Source organism: Nomia melanderi, chromosome 1 (assembly GCF_051020985.1).
Source record: "Nomia melanderi isolate GNS246 chromosome 1, iyNomMela1, whole genome shotgun sequence".
NCBI classification, from domain to species: domain Eukaryota; kingdom Metazoa; phylum Arthropoda; class Insecta; order Hymenoptera; family Halictidae; genus Nomia; species Nomia melanderi.
In genome coordinates this window covers 4,843,431-4,868,170 of record NC_134999.1, presented here as the reverse complement: position 1 = coordinate 4,868,170, position 24,740 = coordinate 4,843,431, and the positions used below count along the sequence as shown (strand labels likewise).

Sequence of the window (24,740 nt, the reverse complement as noted above, 5' to 3'; positions counted from 1 at the left end):
GTCTTACCGAATAGCGATTTGTAAAGTTTATAATGGCGCTGATACTAAAATATCATTATGAACGGATAATAATGTCTTTTACTTAAAATTATATTTAAGTTAACTACCAATAATACATAAATATAATATACTATTCATGATTTATTCATATTTTTTCCAGTATCAAATTCTGATATAATTCATTGGACGCTGATATAATTCATTGGTACAGAAATAACCAAATGCAACAAAACAAAATATTTTATAAGGATTAACATGTTGAGACTGTAAAGAGTCAATCTACTTAGAGTATTTGCCACCCTTTTAAATATTCAATTTATTGATTTTGTGAATGTTGTATGTTTAGAATATTTCAAAATACAAAGCTACGCAAAACCTGCAACGAATTTTAAGAAGTCTTTCCTTTATTTTATATTTTCTTGGAACTTTTTGCTTCACACTGTGTAATAATTATAGGATATATTGTTTTCTTCCAGTTCAGGTTGAAAGAAGTATTCAAGCTCATATTCTCGAGAGTGTCATAAACTTTTACAATGTTCTCAACAGTTGTTCTTTGCTATACTCCGTTTGTTGTCCTTTAAACAGCCTGAAGAGATACCACAGGCAAAACGCAACACGGCATGATATCATCACAGTTAGAGTATACTAAAAGGAGTGCAGTGTCAGTGACACACTTGAAAATAAGTTATCTTCTGAGTTTGTTCAGAGATAGGGAGAAAGTTATGGGGAACAGGGTTAAACAATATGTGAAGATCTATTTTTAATGACTATACTTTTTTTTACAACCACAACGATATTGTTCATATTTCTTCATGAAAAAATGAATGGAAAGCGTAGAACAAAATTTTGTTCACTCGAAATATCGTTTTACTAGAAAATCAGTGCATGAAAATTCATGTTAAATAATTCAGACGTTTCTTTAACAAATCAGGTTCGAATATAATGACCTAAATTCTCGAAATCAAAACTTTGATTGAAAAAATGTTATTCCATGCTTTTAATTTATTTTCTAATAAATCGAAATAATAATAATTTCATACATTAAAAACTAGACGAGACTCTTACCATGCGTTTTGATGATTTATCTCCGGAAGGTATAGCAATATTTTGATTAATGTTTAAATGAGTTAATAACATTAAATACTGCGAGAATTTTATTCATTATGTCAATTCTTCAATGTTTCCCATTAAGAACTACTCCAATTCGAATTGCATTCGAAGCATGTATTTAATATTGCGGAAAGATAAATATTCAAATAGCATGCTAATAGATGAACTGTTTGATAATTAGATTTATGTCTTCCACGGAAAATTTCATATCACGACGATCTTGACTCTTATGAATTAAAAAATACCACTTTTTTAACTTGTCTGTAAATTTCTTTGTCCATAATGATTTTATGAAACTTTCATCATATAATGCATACAATGTATGATCCATATTAATTATATTGTTTGATTTGCTATAAACTATTCATTTCCTTTCGAAAGGGGAATATTTTGATAATTAACAATAACCAATGAAATTTACCTTAATACAATTTTATCTGGCATTTATCACAAAACTCAGAATGTATCAAATAAGTAGCTTCCAGTTATATTGTCTGCTCCATTTTTCTTTCCTTGATAAAAGTAGCTCGGCAAACTGATATGGTCAGATTATTAAACGGTACGATATCGCTGTGTGTACCTTTGCACAGCAGGTTTCGAGTTACACACACGGGCATATACATATTATACAGGGTGTCCCAAACAGTAGAATCTGTGTAGCAGTCTGAAGCCACTGATAATTATAAATTTCTTCAAATAAAATTTGTTATTGAAGTTTGAATGATTTTGGAAATTTTATTTAATAACAAACCTACATACATTTTGATATATTAATTAGTACAATTTTAAGAGGAAAACGTTATTCATTTATTACAACATTTTCATGAGCATTTTCGGAATTAAGTTCCGTTAAAATTCTTCTCCTATTTTTAATTATGGAATATATCAACGAAATTTAGTGGTTTAACTATGAGTCACCCTGTACATTTCTAATGCAATCTTATCGAGGACCAAACGGAATTCTTCGTCGCTTCGTTCTGAGTAAGAGAACCGAGATAGAAGCTATATAATGCGAAGATAAGGAAAACGAATCGTGGGTACACACAAACGTCGCACCGACATAAACGCAAGCCTTAAATTACAATGAGTGTAGGCTCTGAAGACGTAATTCCCTTTATGATACCTTTTACGATTGTGAGAAAACTAAAGTGATTCTTAATCCGCGTATTTGCTTATTCTTGATCTAGTTTCCAACATGGTAGCGTTGTTTTCTAAGATTTCATATTGTATCTCTTGGAAAAGAGATTTATTAATTGGTGTTTTTTCCCTTTGTAACATTATTTGCAACGGTCAATAAACAATAATATTTGTTATACATGTACAGCATCAAAAACTCTTCCGTGTGTAGTTTTTTTAGGGGTGTTCACAACTATGTGTGCAGGGCAAAAATATCGAAAGTTAAAGATTGAGAACATACTTTATGATGTACCTTGAAACTAATGGATACAGGAACAAGTTAAACATAAAAATTATATTCGACTTTTGGAGAAAATAATGCAATGTCAACCATATTTTTAATAAATAGCCTGAAGTAATTGGAAATGTGTACTCAATTTCATATCATACAATTACATATTGTAATAGCATATGAAAGAGTGTAGTAATTTTACTGTATATAAAGTTGTACATGAAAATGAAGAACCAGTTCACTTTATCAACTAAAATATTTTTCGTAGAAAAAATAAAATTTAAGTACATACTAATGTATAAATTTGCACAAAGTTTACTTTATCAGCTAGAAGATTTTTTGTAGAAAAAATAAAATTAAAGTATATACTAATATATAAATTTGCACGTGCCATAGATGCATAACGATCGGGAATCTAATAATGACCATCTTCTGTTCGCACGTCCGGACAATACATAAAAGATCGGGCTGGAGAGAATCATCCACATTAGTATTCTAATGAACGCGAACATTTACGTCGCACTAAAATGTAATGTGAGAAGATCGTACGTTAAATCTCATAAGATGCACTATCTTCCATTATTACGTTTAACGCTATTTTTAGTCATAGAACACCTTTCAGAAGTTTAACTTAAAATTATTTTCTGTGTTTAATCATTTTGTCTCAATCGACGAAATCAACTGAGGAATAATTAGAAAATAATTTTATGCTAAACTATTAAAAACTGTCTTCTGGTATATTTAATAAAAGTGGTATTAACTAATTCTGTTTCTTTCCGTTTCGTAATTTATTATTTACATAAATTAATTCACTATTTAATTAATTAATTCTATATACTAATAAAACTCTATATTCAAAATTAATTTCCTTAAAACAGAAATGCAATTAGGGGTAGTCTTAAAAATATTCCTACAACATATTGCTATTTTTAAAAACATATGAAAATGAAAATGTATTATAATTTGTAATAAATCATTTTCCTGGCAGAGAATGTTCGCATATTGTTTGATCATTTTTTTACGTAGACACAAATGTATTAATCATTTTACAGCTGACGCGTATCAGTGGCAGTCTAAACAATCTCTTGCCAGATGGAGGAACGTTAAACGTACATTGTCTATCAAAAACATGAAATTTTTATTCACAATTTGCGAAACATGAGAATATTTTACAACAATGTAAGAAAACTAATTTAGTCAAAAGTTGTCTGAATTACCTATATCTATTCCGTTTTACATATGGGTTTTATTAATTTTTCACAAAATTTCTTTTCGTTGAAAATGAATCAATGAGAGTGTATCTAGAATATTAATTGAATAACTTTTACCATAATTCTGTATTAATTCTTCATAGCAATGTATTCTCCGTAAAAATTTTAATATCTATAGACAGTGTTGTATTTTTCAGTACTCGAGAGAAAATAAAACATTGTATCCACTATTAATAAAAATTGTATGAAACTAGTACATGTATTTGTTACTTATAACATGTTTTATTTTTCGAAATATTTAATAATCAGTATTAATTATCACCAAACGTCGCCATGCACTTCACAAATGATTATTAACCGTAACGCGTCAGTGCAAAGCTTATCATACTGCTATTCATTACAACTCGTAATGGATTTTAAAAGCAATGTAATTTGAGTACTAATATTCGATAATTCAAGCCGATACAGTGTTCTCAATGAATAGATAATATAAACGGTATAGTATGAATGAGAATTAAGTTTCCAAACTCTTTCCAATAATTCATTCATGCAACTTTTTATCCACTCACTTAATCAACTGTATATATTGACTCGTAACCATTACAACTATTTCTTTTCATTGTCTTATATCAGGTAGATGGAAAAGTTTTAATGTTTCTTCACAAGAAATAATAAAAAGGGTTCTCAGCTGTTCGACGGCTAAACCAAAACTAAGTAAAAGCGAAGAAAACGATACCCTTTATACACGCTACAATAATTCAGAAACAGATGTTACTTCTTTCGAAGAAAAATATTTGTTTGCCAACTACGTGCAAAAAAACGTCAAAATTGTTACATCAGCTCAATATTTATGAAAAAAGGTTAACCTTTTTCTACAAAATCAAAGTAAGCATTATCGAGACAAGTAATTGTACTTAACAGATTGATCAATGACAAACAAATTTTCCATGACGATCGTATCATGACTGATTAATCTCGTAATGAAATAAAGATTAATTTATTTACAAATTGTTCACAATTGCTCTTGCCACCGGTACACAAACTATTTATATAATTATGTAACGTATCAATGTTCCCCAAAGATAATGGGTAAAACGAAATCCCACGTATTTTCAGGCGTCCTGATAAAAATCTCATCTAACAGTGGAGAAAAACAAGTGAAAAAAAAGAAATGAAAGAGGACAAAGAAATATGTATCGTCAATGACCGTCCTCTATTCAGATAAGCGCGCGAGATATAGAACTCGCGGAGCAAAGTCCGTTGTGCACCTTGAGAAATAAACGAACACTTGCATAGGACACGCACGTGGAAATCTTCAGTAAATTGAGCATAATGAACGGATGAAACGAATCGTCCGTGAGTCGAAACTTGGACGTCGCTCGTGTTAGGATAATTTACCGAAGGAATATTTTCCTTATCGGTGTACCTTAAATATTTCTCTTATCGCGTCGAGGCATTTTTTTTAACTTAAATTCAATAATTCCAATGGCTTAACCCAACTTTCAGTAATCTAATTGGAACTTTTACTTTCGCCAATTACAAATCTCAATTAATCGGATTGAATCAACGTGAAATTCTTCGTGTAAACTACATCAGTAAACAACGAAACATGACAGTTTATTCCTCAAAATATTCGTTTAGAAATTGTATCGTTGTAAAGTGTATTTGGAAATATTGAAAAGTTTACTTTCACGTTAATATACATTGCAATGTTGAAATTGTGTTAATTTTTTTTATTTGCATTCATGTGGGAGATTATGAAGGTTAATTATTAAGAAAATCAATCATTTCTATTTAAGGGAAACTGCACAAGAGTTATATTTTCTAATCTTTATTTCTTTTGAAGCGTTATTTAATTTTAATTAGTGTTATAAGAAGTTGCAAAATAAATACTTACTACAAATTAGTGATCACAGTTTTTAACAGTGAGTAAAAAATTATATTATTTAATATTATCGTGAAATGTATACACATAAAAATTTGCAGTTTAATTTCTAATAAAGCGAAGTATTTTCTTCAATAAACTTCATTTCATTACTTCATTGATATATCCGAATGATGATTATTTAACACATTATGTCAAAACAAGTGAATATTTTAAACAGATAAATCTCATTTTTACCAAATAAGATTTCATTTTTAAGCAGGATACTGATCAATATAAACAAAAAAGTATTATCAAGTATGAGAGAAAGAATAGATATTTCAAAGTTTGGTGCGCGTTTTAAAAATTTCTAACAATTTCAATTCCAAAAGCTGTTTCATTTTTATCAATCATTCGACGCTACCATTCATATTTACGATGTAGTAGGAGCGCGATTATTTCCCACAGACCGTAGAAAATGTACACTAACTCGGTTAATTAATGGTCAAACAAACTCTCACACGCCAATGCTGTATTTCAAAGCCCAGGCCTTGTAATATATCGTATGTATTGTGCATTTATACCGACGGTCAGAATACTTGTCCACCCCACCCTGACCACCCAAATGTTAGATTAATTGGTCTGGGACGGAAAACTATTGCGACCGTCACTTTAGCTTATGACACTGTGGACTCGCATTATGGTATCAAACGTGAAAACAAAAACAACGAATCTATCTCAAAAGATTCCTAATCGATTGTTCGAATATTGTTACCATTTTTAGTTACTTGTTAAGTTGTTAATATTTTTCGTTTCGTTTTCGATATAATATATTTCGTTATATTTTACGTAATTTTGAAACCTCTACATGTGATGATTCGTATTGTAAACTGATAATAATTAGTAACTCCTTAAAAAATGACATTTAATCAGTAATAAATAAATTTTTAATCAAGTATAATATTACAGAACTTTTGTATGTTGAAATAAAAATACGAAATATTCATGATAATAATATTTATATCTGTAATTCATAGATACTTCATTATAATAATTCTATTAATATTTATTAAAATTATTATTATAGTAATAATTATTGTAGTAATATAATAATTATATAATAATTTTACATTTTAGTACAATCACATTGCCTTATAGAAATAAATTATTCAGATAGATAATGATAATCATTGTCAATTTTATAAATGATGCAATTATTAATATAATTTTCAGATATAAATCATTGCGCGATATAAGTTTATCGTTAGTTGTTGCAATGAGAACTTGTATGTCACGTAGATTTGTCGTGAATGCCTCTTTCATACGTCATTTCATTTTTATTATATTGTAGAAGAGTTAACGTGACGTTAGACGTGGTTACAGGTGTCAACTTTATCATTCGACTGTAAAGCCTTTAACTTATGTCCAGAAGTGTGTCTAACTTCCTGCAAATCTAGCTATCAACGGCTCTAAGTACGATCGATCAATCATAAAGCATCTGTTTACGACGGAGTTAACGAAAGAATTAACGAACAAAGACGATCCCTACAGATGACAGTATATACTTTTAATGAGCTTTACATGATCTACAAATTTATTAATAATATTAACAAAGATTGAGTGTTCCTTGAATACAAATCAACAGTTAACGGAAAAACAAAAGTTTATAATTACGTAAACAATTATAACACACGTATCATATAATTGTAGTAAGAAAGTAATAATTCTAATAAAGTAATGAATAGTGAATCAATTTTCACATACTTTTTACAATAATTTAAAACAGATATCAAATTTTCGAATAATCATATATTTTAAAACAATACAATGAAAACTTTAAAATTACCTGCTAGCTGACTTGGTAAAACAGAATGCAAGATATTTTACATAAAAAAATGTGATAATACAGTTATAAACTTAATTAAAGAATGTTCTCGAAGATAGTTATTGAGTGTCATCACGTATATATTTTTTCAGAATGTAACCGTCATTCAAAATGTTGTAAACAACTAAAAGTATGTTGATTTTCTTCATTGGGAATAGATTGGAATTTATGTAAGACAATTGTATTGAAGTAGAGATACTCAACAATGTGTATATTTAATATATATTGTATAATAATTTATGTACTTCATACATAATTATAAATAACCTGGATATAATTTTAATATACATGTTCCAAATAAATCTAAATTGAAAAGTGAACTAAAATGTATTTCCCCTTTTTTTATTTTATTGAAAATAAAACAGACAATTTAATTAACATTTATCTGATTAAGTTATGATAAAGTTCTATTACTTTTTCTTCCAAAGTAAAATAGTAAAATGAAAAATTAATATGTAAAATCAGTTAAAAGTCATATACAAGGCATAAAGAAAGAAAAAAAATTCTTTTTTTACGGCTTATATATTTGTTTATTTCACAGAACTTATATTGATTATAACACATATTAATTTTACCGAAAGTCCTGTGTAATAATTGATGAATATGTATCACATGGATATTCATAAAACTACACAACTCTAGTAATTGAATATACGCATGTAAAACTATCTTCCTCGTGTAGACCTTTACGTATTTTGAAAACAGAACAGTACAATAACACTAATTACAGAAAGAGAGAATAATACAGTTAAACATAAATTCTTAACAGTGAAGTTATGTAAAACTTTAATAAAAAATACTTTTAACAAAAAATTAAAAATGCCAATAGCAATAATATCAACAAACTTTGTAACACTAGATAAAATGTTGTAGATTGTAAACACATCAATCCAGTCATTGCTCAGTCATTTAAATCTTTTGTTCAAATTGGTGTACTAGTAATTGAAAATTTCATTAATCGAAGCTCCGCTGTATGCTCCACATAATTTCGAAACTGCATTATTTACTCTCAAAATAAAAATTATTTTATAATTCAACTACAATCAATATCAACCTTAACAATAGTCTACTAGTTATCTAACAATCAGCACATTGATGCATATGCAACGAACGTTTTATTAAACTGCGAAATATCAAATATTTTATTCCATTATTAACCATATAACAACTGCAGCAGTGATCAATGTACATCTGAAATCTAACTTCCCTTATTTAAGCGTCACTGCCAATATTTTCCTATCACCTGTATACGCGAACAAATTCCTAGGTGATAATTCCAAAATCTAAAGGCACATCAATATCTTATCCATCAAAATTCAACATCTTCCTTTCCGAAATAAATATTAGTTACCAGACAAAATTCCTTTAATTTTCTTGTTAGCAATGAATTGAGGTCCGATTTCGATCAGTATTTCACTAGTTCAATGCATGAAATCGGTACTAGCAGTAAGCTATGTTTATGCCATTGGTATCAAATCAAATCAAATTATTTCACAAAAACGTTCTCTGTGTTTAAATGTTGATTTAACACTAAGACAACCGAACAATTAAACTTCCTTTTGAAATTCCTCTATAGAAACTCCAAGAGTGCATTTATTAGTTGATTTCCAATTCAGTTTGGGTATTGTTAAATCAATTTCCTTAATAACTGCTCAAAGAAACATCTGTTATCTTTTTAATAATTGCAAAAAGAAGAAATCAGGAGTGGACGATTTTAATCCGTCCGGTAGTTTTAATATTAAGAACCCGCACGAATTTTGTCCGATACCTAGCACATCATAACATCATTGTCCGTCACTTGTACAGCATTGCAGAGTACAATAGGCATCCAAGTGCTCTCATTATCCCCGACAGTTAAAAATTTATCCATGGCGATTAACGCACTGGCCGCGAGCGAATTTACAAATTGTTGCAGTCGCATAAGACTCACCAGGATGATGCAGCAACCAGCGAAGGATGTATCGGATCGGCTTAGCGATCTTTTCTATGTTTGGGAGCAGACGAGAGGAGAATTACATAACAAAAACGGGGATCCAGTGATTCGACTCGATTCCACACAATACCGGATCGACTGTCGCGTACTCACCAACTTACTTCACTGAATCTAATTCACCGCTCGACAAACGTCCCACCTCCAACGGGTTTTGCGTGATGGCGGCGGGCACGACGGGAGAGGAAGCGGAGAACTCGTGACGAGTTGTTCATTGTACATAATCGTACACTGTGAAGAGATACACTTATTCAAATCAATTCGACGCACCAGGTAACAGAGGCTATGTGCATCGCGCGGGTAATTAGATCGAACGAGATCGTTGTAATAATAATTTTAAAATGTGCACCGTTTTCGGTGGTACTTAACACGTTGAATGTCGCGCGATATTAACACTATTTCTACCGAAGGTGTTGATAGACACCTTTTGAAATTTCAACTTGAAATTATTTTCCCAGTTTAATCATTTCTCCTCAATTGAATTTTAGACATTTCCTATAGTTAATTTTATAATCATTGGAAAAGTCGAAAAGTCTATTCAGAATATACGACTAAAGTTGGAGAATAATGTTAAGTTAACATTTCAGAAGGTATCTTTTGACACCTTCGGTAGAAATAGTGTTGACCCCTTTACCTATAATATCGTGTTAGAATTGTGACGAAAATTTGAAACCGAATTTGAAAAATCTAGGTGTCGCTTATTTTGTTTAAATATAAATTGAATATTAAGTTCTGATTACACTGTGGAACAAATTTTAACCTATGTTGCTTTTTGCAATAAGCACTAGGTGATTCTTGTGAGTTCCTTACCGTAAATACGAATCCGAAAACCAAATTGCTGGGTCAGGTCCAGTTTTCGAAAAAACTGGGGTTTTGTAAAAGCGTTCGAACTTTTCAGAGAACCAAGTGTTACATAGAAACTAAAAACGATAGGCAGTTGAAATTTGTCGTAGAAAATAGAGGAGGCTTGCCCGAATATGTAGCTATAAAAATTTTGAATTTTGTGTATCATTAAATGTTTGTAAACGATGATCAAAGTTTAAAAAAGGGTAGATGCGCGTACTTTGTATGCACTTCTGTTACATTTCTACGAAAAGTGGGTTGGCCAGCACGAATTTGCTGTACACCATTGGATTCTGCAGACATTTCTGAAGAGGAACTCCCCCGCGGGAAGTGTGAAAACGGTTTTTCTTTCGGACAGGTTAAGAAAATGTCCGTGAAGAGCGCGAACACGAAACTTTGGCGCCACACAGCCATCGCTCGCCGGCCACAGGTATGCAGGGCCGTGACTACGTGCTATATAGACCTGAACCCCGGTCACTTCTTATATGTATATATATAATGTTTAATTGTTTTATAAATGTTCATAATAGTTATGAGAAAGCTTTTCACGATCGTTCCGTTTTAAATACCTATAAATAATATTAGTCGCAGGTTTGTCTTGCTGAATGCCAACGCATTAAACGACGTTATTTGTAATATAGGAATGTTTTCAAATAATCATCGTTTAATTGAAGAAATTACAATAATTGGATTTGGGTAGGGTGACCCCAATGGAATTCAACGTGTTAATTATGAAAATTAATTATTCATAATATTCTTGGACACCTGAATTTTCGAAAAATGTTTCACCTTTTATTACCAACTTTGAGGATTAAGCAGTTTTTCAATGTTAGGTATTAAACTCTGATAGGAAACAGTTAATGTTTTTTTTTGTAAACTTTTGCTTCAAGAATGAGTATTCCAAATTTTGATTAACAATTGGTCAAAATTACACTTACTACTTAATAATACATATATTGTTACATAAAAGTAACAGCTACAGATACTTATAAAACAATATTACATATTGCTTCTCAAAAGTGTAACTTAGAGATCGTAAAATTCGCAGTAGAAAATTTATTGGATATTAATACATAAATCCCTCAGAAGACTGCAGAAAAAATGGTCACCTTATTTCGGATGTGATACTTGATAGATTTATTGGTCAATTCATTTTTTGACAAATTTATTGAGGAATATTTTAGAACAAATATTTATTTATTTCCAATAAATCAATATTATAAATCAATATTAATGTCATCAACTAAATGACAGTGTTTTGATCTGAGAAAAGAATGAAATTAAGGTATATATACTTTACATACTGATCTGATTAATTATTGTAATCCGCATATTGGAAGATCTTATTGACCCTGATTAATTTTGCATCAAAGCAAAAACGCTTCACAACAACTTCTAATCTATGATTTAATTCTGATAGAAAATAAATAACAAGACTTTAAGGATTATGTGACAGATTATTTTTCTTACGTCTATTACATCAGTTAACAACTGTACTAATTAGTTATTAAATTAGCATAGTATAACAATATTCTTTATGAATTCTTGATTTAAAAATCTTTGATTTCATTAACTATATACAAAAGTCTGTAACTAAAATTTAAGACATACAAACTATTTTTACGTCGCGATTTATTATTTCGCACATTCTTCCTAACCATTTATCGTACATGCAACCCGATTTTATTTCAGTAAAGTCTGTATGAGGTTTACTTGTATTTGCCTATAGCTGAAACTATCGCAAATATTTTAAAACTTTGTTCAAAATCGTAGGTCGTGAAGGTAATAAAAAAGGGAAGGCTTATGCAAAAATAACTACAAGACAAACCTCCAGGAATAAACAGTATATAATGCACGTTGGCTAATTATTTTACTAGCACGTCAGCAAAGAAGTTGAGAATAAACGCTGATGAAATTCTCATAAACAAAGAACATAATTATAGCATCCTTAGTTTTCTTTAATTTTTTTTATGATGAAAAAGGAAAGTGTACGGGGGAGGAATAACCAATTAAAGTAACCATCAAAAATACCTATTTGTCTAGTAATTGTTTATAAAACTTTTAAGGTGCTTTTGTCGAAACTTAGTTTCCTAATACTCATTAATGAGCGTTAATGAGCGTAACAGCTAAAATTCAGGTGTTTTGCAAAAATAGACTGACAAGAAGCGTCACTTAATTGACAGGAAAATTTGAAATATATATAGAACATGAAATGAAATAAACTTATGAATAAATATATAGAGTAATATAGAACTTAAGAAATTGAAGGGGTAAAATCATCCCTCAATGTTGAGATCGAAAAAGCTATTTTATCCAATACCTCAGAAACTGTTAGACATAGAAGAGAAATTCAACGTTAGGTTTGTGCACGCATTAAATGACAAATTTTGCTGAAAGAATTACTTGTTTAAAAAGTACACTAAATATTTAATTATTGTAATCGCAATAGTAAAGTAACTAAAGCCAGGCCTGTCTGCCGTTCTTAAATTTCACTGACCATTTTCAAAGAAACATCTCCATGACAACCGATAGCTAGATGACCTAATGCGGTCAGTTAGTTTCGCTCTCATTTAGTAATATATTGTGTTATATTATATGTAGTGTGCGCCTTAATACTAGGACCATGCGAACCTTTAATATGATTAATATATAAACTTTATAAAAATTGTAACAGTAGTTTTTTTTCGATTTCTTCATACATTGATTGTAGAATTAAAGTGAAACTACTTATTTTTCAAATCATTTCAATTATTCAATACGTTTAAGATGTCAATAATTGCGAAATTAGAAAACTAAAATCCATCATATTGACGAGTGTGCTTGTTTTAGTGTTAATAATGTAATTTATATTGTAATAGTATTACTTATATTTATAGTAAATAGAATGATTTACAACATTCATCAATCGCGTAATGAAATTTTTTGTTTATTATTGTTTATCATATTAATATTATTTAATTTATTATTTTAAATTTCTTTTGTTTCAATTATTGTTTGTAGTCTCATTCGTTCTATTATATTGTATCTTAAAACAGTCCAATTTTTATTTTTAATTCGTTCAAAATATTGATTGCTTATATATTAAATGTGATAGATATATTTCTCGATTGAGTAACATGAGACTGGATAGAAAACGTACCGTGTAAACGGAGGTATTATTTACCGCGTAGAAAAAGACCACGTAAATCGAGAAGTAAGTGCATTAAATTTATTCTTCGCTTTATTCCTTTATATTTATTCGTTAATATTGGATCAAAATCGTATTACTGAATATAATGTTTTTATCTTCAAGTGAAAGTCATAGTACAGTAAAATCTTGATTATCCGAATTGATTGGGACCAAGATGGTTAATCAAACAATGAAATAATTAATTTTTGGAACTGCTTATAAATTAAACGAAATACTTTGAGTTACAATATAAACTTATTGAACGTATTGCAACATGTTTCTATTAATGTACTTATGTGTAATTGAACGTAATGTACTTATTTATTTTAATTTCATGTGATATACTTATTCACTCTAATATGTGCGAATAATCATGGTTCTACTGTATTTTTATCTTATTTTCACTAGAAATCCTTTTCCAAACTCTGCTAATAAAAGTAAAATTCTTAAATCATCAAAATCACTTTGTACCACAATAATTCATGTGAAAATCTAAATTTGAAAGAAATATCAACTTTTGTGTAAAACGTTTACAATTAGTACCTTATAGAATTCATTTATCTTGGATATAATTTTTTGTGTTTCCTAACCTATAATGATGAATTAGAATTAACGTACAAAATATGTATCAATCGTAAATAGACCATGGAAAATCGGTGAGAATAAAATGATTAACCTACATTTAAATAAAATTATTACTTCATACTATTGTATGTTCTTTTCGATGATACAACTTCTTCACTTCTTAACAAACATTTTTCTTTGGAAACTAAAAGAATTAATAAAAAAAAATTATGACAACCCCGGCTGTCCAATAAAATTGCTTCGATAATTTATGATCCATAAAACCACTCGATGTATTCGAATTCGACAAAAAAATACAATAAAACATTACGGCTTGTTGAAATAAGGAACAGATGGAAAATATATTAAAAACGCTTTAATACGCATATAGAAAACAAAAAAATAGTAAAGTACATTATCCTTTGTCTTATTCCCTTTCATAAACCGTTACTATGTAGAAGCACCAGTGTTTCACATGTCACATCACTGTTCATGCTCCTGTTGACCTGATTCACACGTTACTATTGACAAATAACTCATCATAATTTTCGTTAATAATTTGAACATGAAACAATGTTCTTACTTTTAATTTTCATCTTATTTTCTCATGTAGAATCGCACCTCAAAACATTAATTTATGATTGTACAGTCGGCATATTACCACATAATGATTGATGAGATCTGATATCAAAAAGAATTACAATTTATTAAATTTCGCGTGAACATATAATATTACACTCATTCAGAGATAAATACCACGATCCATTGAATGACTAGTCCGCATGTAAGGTCTACTATGATAGATCAACTTATTATATAAATATATTATATATTACCACTAGAGAGAACAGAACATGTGTATCATTTTTTAAATATTCTTTTCTTATTTAAAATATTAATTTTATGTAGTATATTATTTTATATTGCCCAAAGAATAAAAAGAATTCATTTAGTTCGAGGTAATAACGTTTTAGAATTGAAATGCATTTATACTGCAGTAATTGATCGAAGGATTCTCTTTCAAAAATTTATTAAAAATCGAAGGAAATGCGTTTGAAAATTATTACAGAAATCGTCTAATTTAATTTTAATTGAAATATATTTACTTCATTGTTTTAATTTCATATTATAGTGGCATAAAATATATTTAATTACAATGATTCGTTATTTTATTAATCTTTCAAGAATAATAAAAATGAAAAACATTGATCAATTAAATGAAATTAATGTCCTAATTCGTACTGCATCGATGAACATTCATGTTAAAGACTCACTTCAGAAAAAATATATAAAGTGTAAGTGTGCAGAAATAGATTCATTAAATAGATAAAAAGAATTATTCTATATAAAACTGAAAAAATGCCAGAGCATAGTATGCGTGGAGATAGACGAAAAAAATTACAAATGCAACGTCAAGAATTACCATGTCTTCGAATGTGATAAATTTGAACTAATAGTAACCTATCCAAGCTTACAATTTTCAAAAAACAAACGCTTAAAACTAAAATCTCAAAATATACTTGCGAGTCTCACCAACTTGAAGTTTCCATAATGACGAACAGACTGCGGATTTCATAAATTTACAGCTTGCATGAATATGGAGAGACACATTGATACGAGATACGATTGGAAAAGGGAATTTTTACGTTTCCTTATCGCTAATGAACCCCTACACAAAGCAAACAAATATACAAATAATATTGAACTTATTTAACTACTAATCAATATTAACGTTTCTAAAAATTATTTACTCTTGAATTTCATTTAATCAAATAAAAGATTACCTATCAAAATAAAAAATAATGTATATATTTTCTAATTAACTTAATAAATTCATTGTGATTAACACAATTTATATTATTTTACATTTCATACTTTCATCATCCTATTTAATGCAATACACATTATGTAATTAATTTTCTTCCACAAACTCATTCATTAATAAGAAAAAAAATACATTTCCGGTTAATTTTTATCTTCAAAAGGTTAAACGTTTAAAAAATGTAAATGTACTTAAACGTCTACAAGCTGACGATGAATTTTATGGTTTCCAGCCACTTAATCGTTTCTTATTTTCGGCGATAATATCTCCCGCCACTAGGCAGAAGATACAGCTGATGAGATAGCAGATATCTCCTTTTCGGCTTATTACACACTTTAACATCAATGTTCTTATCTTTTGAGTGATGCGCGCATGTACCGTTTGATTGCATAATTTTCTTTTTACGTAGGTCAATTAAATCGAAGGACTCTTTCAGATACAATGCTTTAATTACATCCTTCCTGCCTCTATTCTGTTAATATTTATTATAATTACTTCTGCAGTAATAAATTATGTTGATCTACAGATTGTTGAACAATTTTTCTTTCTACCGTCATATTTCAAGTGAGAACTATGTAAAATAGAGGTTTAACTGTTTTGTAACCAAAACGATCATATATATATATTGATTATCTTCGAAGAAATAAGAACAAATAAAATATTTACATGATTTCTAATAATATCTTTTACTCCGTTATACTTAAAATATGTAGTGTATTTTTAATTACATATTACAAATATTATGTTATAAATATTATATTATATTCTAAATACTCCGTACAATAAGAGAAGCATAAATAATATTGTGCAATAGTATGTAATAATCTTAAAACATGATTAAAGTATAGTTTTTGAGTTATTTCCAGACGGTTTGTAGTGGTGAATTGATTTATTCGGATTTGATATGTCCGCTATTAAATACAGTGCGTTACTAACATGATCCCTGCCGGTATGGTGCTTAAAAGTGCAGAGGGGCAAGGGGAGACGTCCACTCGCGACACTCAGCTCGATAGCAATGGAGGAATTAGTATCGGCACGTCTTTGTTATTGGCCGAGCCGCGAGCTGAGGTGGAGCGTCTGGCCGAATCCCCTTGCCCCTCTTCACTTTTGAGCCAAAGATCGACAGAGATCATGTCAGTAACGCACTGCACCTGTATATATTTCATACTGAAATATAGAGTAATATGTATTACGTTTGAAAAATGGTCACTTTGTGGTACTTTAGCACAGATGTATCTACATGGTAAGTAATTACTCTATGTAGTCATATAATAATTACTAACAGAATATACATCGAAAACTTCTGCTTATTATACTATCATTTGGAATTAAATATGAACATTGCCATTTAAAATTTTTATCTCTGGTGTACAGTGAAATATACAAATATATTCTAATATACCAAAAAATGGTCAATATTCATATATTGTCACTAAATGTCTCCCAAATATATGCGTATTATACGAAAAACATAAAAATAAAAGAAACCAGAGCCATTTCTTTTTTTTTTTAATCGTATTTCAGTCATATTTTTCAAAATATACAAGTTGTCTAGAATTGTCCAAGAACTTTGGAATACTTTGAATAAATTACGTGGTCACTGATGTTTAAAAAATCGTTTGAAGCCATGTATGAAAAGAAACAGGTATTTATCAATTTTGTCGTTAATACCAATAAATGTAATTGCAACATTTTACTGCGATTTTAATCATGAAAAATATAAAAGCGACGCGCATTCTAAACATATACTATTATACTTAAATGTACATATTTAATATATTTAAATCAAGAATCAAGAAATCCTGGTACATATTTTCAGATATGTTAAAAATAAAGTATTATTTCCCGTATATACATAGAAAATAAAAGTATAAACATTAAATTCTTCATTTAAACTATAAACATTAAACGCTACAAAACACAATGAATATATTATTTTTTATTCCCTTGAGAACGAGCATCGAAAACAATATTCCTAGATGAAAACAGGAAGAAAGTTTTCCACATTCCGCGCAAATAGTATCTGACAAATGATACGGAGGATTAACATTATCTAATTGTGGCGTCGTATTTGTCTCTGAAAATCTCGAACTACAAAACACGAAGAATTACGTTGACTATTTGCTAGAATTTATACTGTGCCATAAAATACGAAACAAACGTGCAAGAGCATTCAAATCTGTAGTATTCGGATCCAAACTATTTTATAATTATTCATTCAATTAAAATTGTTAAAAGAATGTCAAAAAATTACTTATCAGTAAAAAAAATTACATGCATAAGAGTAAGGAATATTGATCACATTTTATTTTCTATGTGTATATGGGGAATAATACTTTATTTTCAACATATCTGAAAATATGTACCAGGATTTCTTGATTCTTGATTTAAATATATTAAATATGTACATTTAAGTATAATAGTATACGTTTAAAATACGTGTCACTTTTATATTTTTCACGATTAAAATCGCAGTAAAATGTTGCAATTGCATTTGTTGGTATTAACGACAAAATTGATAAATACCTGTTTCTTTCAATATATGGCTTCAAACGATTTTTTAAACATCAGTGACCACGTAATTTATTCAAAATACTCCAAAGTTCTTGGATAATTCAAAACAACTTAAACATTTTGAAAAATATGATTGACGTACGTTTGAAAAAAACAAACGGGTTTGATTAGTCAATGAACTAGTAATTATCATAATGAAAATGATAGATAATAGGTGTGATAAGAAAATACGCCCTTTTAGGCGTGCTAATTGGAATCAAAAAACATCGATAGCCTAACAAACATGTCAGGTATCGAGTTTTTCAAAATTATGACTTTAGAACAGACGCACAGCACTCCGATAAACAAATAATCGACCTGATTTATAACAGTATTGTAAACAGTCGACAATCTCGCTAATTCGTTTTCCGAGGGTTGCCGTTGTGTGTATTGTACATTCCGGGACGTAACACTAATTCTCATCGCAATTTAGTATTGCCAAGATTTTATCTGCAACTGAAACGCAGTTGTTACACGGCATGTATATGATACATGCGATGCCTACCAAAGGTGTTACATAATTTGGAGATTAATCAGTTCGAATACCATTAGAACAGAGGAAGTTGGATTTTATAAAAATTAGACGGAACACACTTATTTTGGTCTAACCCTTTGTGCACTCGGAGATTTCAATTAATTAATCATAAATTGAATACCCTTATCGAGCATAATTTCTAGATACCAAGAGCCTTTCAATTATTGCATACTTTTATGTAAGCAATAGGAGAGCAATAAACAAATGAATACTTAATTTATACGAACTCAAAAACACTAGAATATTGTTCAATTAAGAAATCATAAAATTAAAATAATAATTTTGAATTAAGATTCTATGCTTCACACGATAGTCTTTTTGTTGTTCGATATGTTTTGGACAATATGTGAAAGATAATTTTTTATTTAAATGATTAATATAGATATGTTTCATTCCCCTGTAAATTGTTTTTTATCCTTCTTCTGAGTTTATAATAATTTTAAAAAGGTGTGATTAGTATGCAAATAATACTTTTAATTTAATATTATAGAATTATAAAAAATAAATATGAATGATGCTTATAATATTTTTGAATTTGTATATACATATGAATTTATTTCTCTTAATTTTTTAAATTAACGAACTTACCATTTTACTTTGAGTATACCTATGCAATTGGTTAAAATGCGTGAAATATTTCGTTCACAGAATCAATGACAGATTATTATTATAAAAATTGCGTGGAAAATAAGAAAAAAAGTTTAACAAATGTTTTATTTACGTTTTGAATATTATTGTATATAGGTCTTTGACTCAATAAGTACTGGGAGTAATCGCAAGATGGCAGAAGTTTCTCGCATGTATGAATACGAGCATATTCTATATAAAGATACTGCAATAAGTTTCACTATCCTTGTCTTTGGGGAGCAAAGTATTCAATGATCGTTTAGTGAGGGTACTGTTGCTGAAGCCCATAATTAAAATGCCTGCATCCACATAATTTCTTGTGTGATGCAATTTTTGGAGGCCTCTTTACTTTATAAGGGGCTTAGTAAGGAGACCATACTGGAAAACAGAAACTGGGCTAAACAAAAATCATCAAACTAAAAATTACAACCTCCTATTATTATGTTTTATTTTGTTTATAGTTACACTTACTCTATGAAAGTTTTTTTGTTTAACATAGTAATATAAAAAAACTATATATATATCATTAAATTATTGAATAGAAATAAAAATTTAAATAAATGATCCTTTAAAGTAATATAAATATTTATCCAAATGATAATAATCAATAATTAAAAAACAAATAATTTATAATTCAAGTTTTGTAAATATTATTCAGTAATAAAGGCATGTATTTTTTTCTATTTTGATATGTATATATATATATATATAATAGTTTATAATATATTATAGTTTATATATTGATTGCGAATACTTAAAGCTGTAATCTTAAACTACGAGGCTTCAGCAAACAATATTGCAGAAAGTTGTGTATACTCTTTAAAATTTTTAGTCTTTTAAGCAGTTATAAAGGCCTAATGTACTCGTCCTTGCAGATCTCGTCCAGTATGTGCCAGATTATTCCGCAGGAGTGAAAAGTGGAACAGTAAACTGACTCCGTTGACCACCACTAACTTTAAGTGCAAGCGGTATGTGCTATGAACCGTCTAAATTTGATCTTGCTGATAATATACGTAGAATGATATCATTTGAATTGCAATCGCGTTTATAAAAGGCAAAACATTATTCAATATTAAATCCATTAATATTTTTAGGGCTTTGTTAAACATAACCAACATCAAGTTTCTAATATTCTTACTTCATCATTGTATTCTCTGAATTTCATACATTTTTATAATAAAATATAGTCAGCTGAATACATTCAGCTTTTTAGATACAAAATATAAGTTTTATAATTGTATAATTTTAATTTCATTAAATTTTTGTATTCATAAGCTTCAGAGATATTAAAAATTCAGTAACACTAACTACGTAACAATATAAATTATGGAAACCAATAAATTCATATAACAATATTATTTTAAAGTTTTCTGAACAACATACGCTTATTATACAACATCCAGAAGTCTATTATCAACTTCAAACTCTGTGTAACGTGTAACAACTTCTCAATTTCCTTCGAATAATCAATACATCGTTGGTGTAAAATTTGACTGTTCGTAAATAGGTATCAGCACTTTATTTAAGGTTAGATAGTAGTAGGTCAGTTATTTTATCTTGAGAAGGAAATGTGGAAGTTGCATAGTCAAGATAGAGTGGACCTTTAGGTACACGAATACTCCATATATACGCAGATTACATTACATCGTTGGAACAAAGTTTATTTATGGTCACAATTGTTTGCAGTTCATCTTTTGGAACATACAATGATAAATCCGTCGACGCGAAACGTGGTTATATAGGAGTATACACTGACCACTTGAATGCTGAACTTCATTTACCAAGAGCTACTTTGATACTCGAGAATGCTGTTACGTGGTAGATACGATGAGGTCAATTCATGTTATTCCTGATGCTCTAGCGTTAGGTTAGTACGCGTGAATTGTCATCATTCCATAGTCTAATGTATTCGAAGTCACACTACACGATTACAGAAAAAGTCCACTAATGCTTTCTTCAAATTAACAATCCTTTCTAATCTAAAGGTCAACCCTTTTCAATTTACCTTCTAATTGCCAACTTAAAGGAAGTAGGATAATCAATTAGAAACGTTTCATTAACGTTTCATTTTCATCGTATACAAATTTGGCCTCTGCTCTAATTCTGTTCTAAAACGATATGAAAATGGTAAAGTTCATAAAGGTTTTCATTTTCATAATTAATATTAATCTAAAAGTTATACTACACGTCGTTTCCTCGGATTATTTATTAAAAAACAATTTTTATAGCTCCCTTTTTTGCAATTGAAGAAAAGGGTCAAGCTTCTGTGCCAGATTCAAAGAATATTCCACACTATACAAGGAATAAGTGACATTAAACTTTCCTTCTTGTTTACGTTGTTATTGTCATGTATAGTTTAGTTCTTGTTGTATATTTCTAAGTTGTTGATAATATAAATCAGCATCAACAATTGTGTTTAGAAATGATAACTCTCTGATAGACTATTTACACGAACAGAATGGCGAACGTTTCATTGAGCGAATTGAGTCTATAGCATCTTTAATGAAATACCTTAATGGAATTAGCCTTTGGCCCCAGATGCAGATGAAGTGTGAACAACACTATCACCAACAGCAGTGCTCGGATCAACCAGTACCCGCAAAAACTATGCCTTGCAAGAAGTGGTCGAATGTAACTATTAAAATTTTCAATATACATCATTGTAAAATAACTGTAATTTTATCGAGAACTATTATCTTTTCTAGAATTATTATGTAAAGAACTATTATGTAAATAAGAACCTTCTATTTTCGATATTAAACAAAAAAATATTATCAATTATAACACAAATAATGAATATTTTGAAGTTTGGCGCGCGTTTAAAATATTTCTAACATAACGAATGTCTGAAGAAATCGACAAAGAATGTGTTGCTACAATATTTATAAGGATTACATATCAATCCCAATAAATGCTCGGTAATTCCAGTGTTAATAATAATTAATCTATGTTGCTTATCAGTCTTGTATCGATTTCCCGGTTGAATTCATTCGAATGAGAGCGTCGAATTTGCTGAATCCTGTAACTTCAGGCTAATTCGGTTAACGCGGTTACCCTTTCGAACGAATATATCAGGTGTTTACTGAAGAACGTGACCATTCATTCTCACATCAATTGACTGAAATTCCTTTATCTCGTGTAATTACTTAACACTTAAGCAACTGTTTAAAAAAACTACAGTCTTTTTTTATTAACTTTAATTTAAATTCATGTAACTGATTTGATTAAAAATTGTGTTTTACAGAAGCAGGTAGGGATTTGATGAATTCCCAATAATCCCAGTTCAAGACTTGATAAATAAGAAAAAAGTATAAAGAATATAAAAGATAATACATTGCTGAGGGAAAAGTGGAAGATTTCTCCATTCGATTGGCTAAGTGTTAGTTGCCAACTGAATATACTGTAAATCATTGAACACGAGTAATTATTTAAGATTCATAAAAGAAATATATAATTCCACTTTGTTCATACATGTCCATAAAAGAAATATATAATTCCGCTACTTCTTAATTAAATTTAATTAATCTCTAATACCACTTTACTCGACAATGAGAATTCAAGCAAGGAAACCTTTTTTCTATATTTCACGTGAAATCTGTTTGTCAGTTTCGCTATCAGTTAAATGACACCTTACATATCTTACAATTCTACATATTCTTTTTATAAATAAAAGAGAATAAAATCGTATAGTTCATGACAGTAGTTTTGATTTTATACAATGTCTTAATAATAGCTCAGAAATCTACTGTTAGTACACGTGTAGTTGTGACGCTGATTACGTTAATTCACAATCACGACTCAGTACACAGTAGCCATTATGTAAATCGTGATGCGTATCCGAGACTATTATAACTCGTAACATTGTCGACACATCAGTTGCATGTATTATTCATTCCGTGTAGTTAATCAACTCTGATTAGTCTTCCTTTTGTAATGTATTATTTATAAAACATTTTATATAATTTAATATTTCAATATTAACGAAAACTAATGTTTTATGATACATTTACTTTAACAATGAACTTGTTAACATTATTACATCAAGTTCTAATCTGGCATTACAATGTTTCGTACAAAGTAACTCTAATTACTTAAACAGTGTAAAATTATTTACATTCATAAACAAGAGAAAAAATGAGCTTTCGTATGAAAAATAAGAAATACTAACAAAATATTTCGCATAAATCAATAACTTTCCAGCGATTACACATCTATCGATTCCAGTTTAAATTGATGAATGAAGCAGAAACACGGTAGATCGATGCTTCACCATCCACAATTCGAAGATTATTCGGCGATGAAACATATGACCTTAATTCAAGTATAAATGAAAAACTGAGTCATTCTAAAGCCGTTCTTTCATGCGACGCAGTTTGATTGTCTCGTAAAAATAGTCTGTTTACTCTTTCCGGTGTCCAATAAAATACCGGACGGTATACGTCAGTTACGTATTGTTTCTGCCCCTTTCATTTATTTTGCGAGCATTGAGGCCTGTGTCAAATGTTGAGTAATGAATAGTCACATTTGTTTACCAGTAATTCGTCCGGGATTAGGAAAGTTTTCTCGTTAAATTTCTTCCACTATTTGTACACAACTAGTCGCTGTTACTAGTATTCATTTCAAAGTATAACACTATTTTTATCGATCTTTTATATGTTTTTACCAAAAGATAATTTAATGAAACCTATTAACACGTCGCGATGGCATATTTGTAACGCTCAACATTTTGTATTTTGCGTAGAGAAAGTTAAATTATTTCTACGTATGTTTGAGTCTAAAATCGTAAGCTATCATGCGAAATGTAGAAAGCTTACACTATTTTTTCCTTGAATTTTATTTGTATTTTATTCAGACGATTTGTTGCATTTTATAAACTGTAACTATAAAGATTACTACTGAAATAAACGCTGGTCGCGAACATGTTAAATTACTTAATCTTCTTTAATAAATAATTTGTTATAATCTGATAAAAATATATACTGTTAAATTAATCTTATAATAATTATAGGAAAAATCAAAAATTGAGGAAAATGATTGAACTTACAAAATAATTTCAAGTTATAATTTGGAAAGGTTTGATACCTTCGATAAAAATAGTGATAACGTACTGGAGAATAAAAATGACATTTTGTATTAATTTTATTTTATTTCGTGATTTG

General features: G+C 29.2%; 1 protein-coding gene, 1 long non-coding RNA gene and 1 other non-coding gene across 5 annotated transcripts in view; 2 read left to right on the top strand and 1 right to left on the bottom strand.

Moving 5' to 3' along the window:
- Vha100-2 (V-type ATPase subunit a family protein Vha100-2) overlaps nt 1–24,740 on the bottom strand; it is a 48,307-nt gene that overhangs the window by 14,267 nt on the left and 9,300 nt on the right. Inside the window, exon 1 of one of the 2 annotated variants that reach the window (XM_031979004.2) lies at nt 9,409–9,600. The exons of the other annotated variant lie outside the window; for it this stretch is intronic. The gene's annotated coding sequence lies outside the window, so the exon portion shown is untranslated. Of the gene's footprint in view, nt 1–9,408; nt 9,601–24,740 lie in introns of those variants that run through there. 2 annotated transcript variants of the gene reach the window in all.
- Nucleotides 16,907–23,149, top strand: LOC116428074 (uncharacterized). Of its 2 annotated transcripts, XR_012997944.1 has the most exons (6): nt 16,907–17,109; nt 20,457–20,549; nt 21,268–21,448; nt 21,567–21,708; nt 21,810–22,212; nt 22,826–23,149. It is a non-coding gene; the product is annotated as an uncharacterized LOC116428074 (long non-coding RNA). The 2 variants fall into 2 exon arrangements; XR_004235201.1 differs by having other exon boundaries at nt 21,268–21,708.
- Nucleotides 19,801–19,922, top strand: LOC116435021 (U4atac minor spliceosomal RNA). Its single transcript, XR_004236679.1, has one exon. It is a non-coding gene; the product is annotated as a U4atac minor spliceosomal RNA (small nuclear RNA).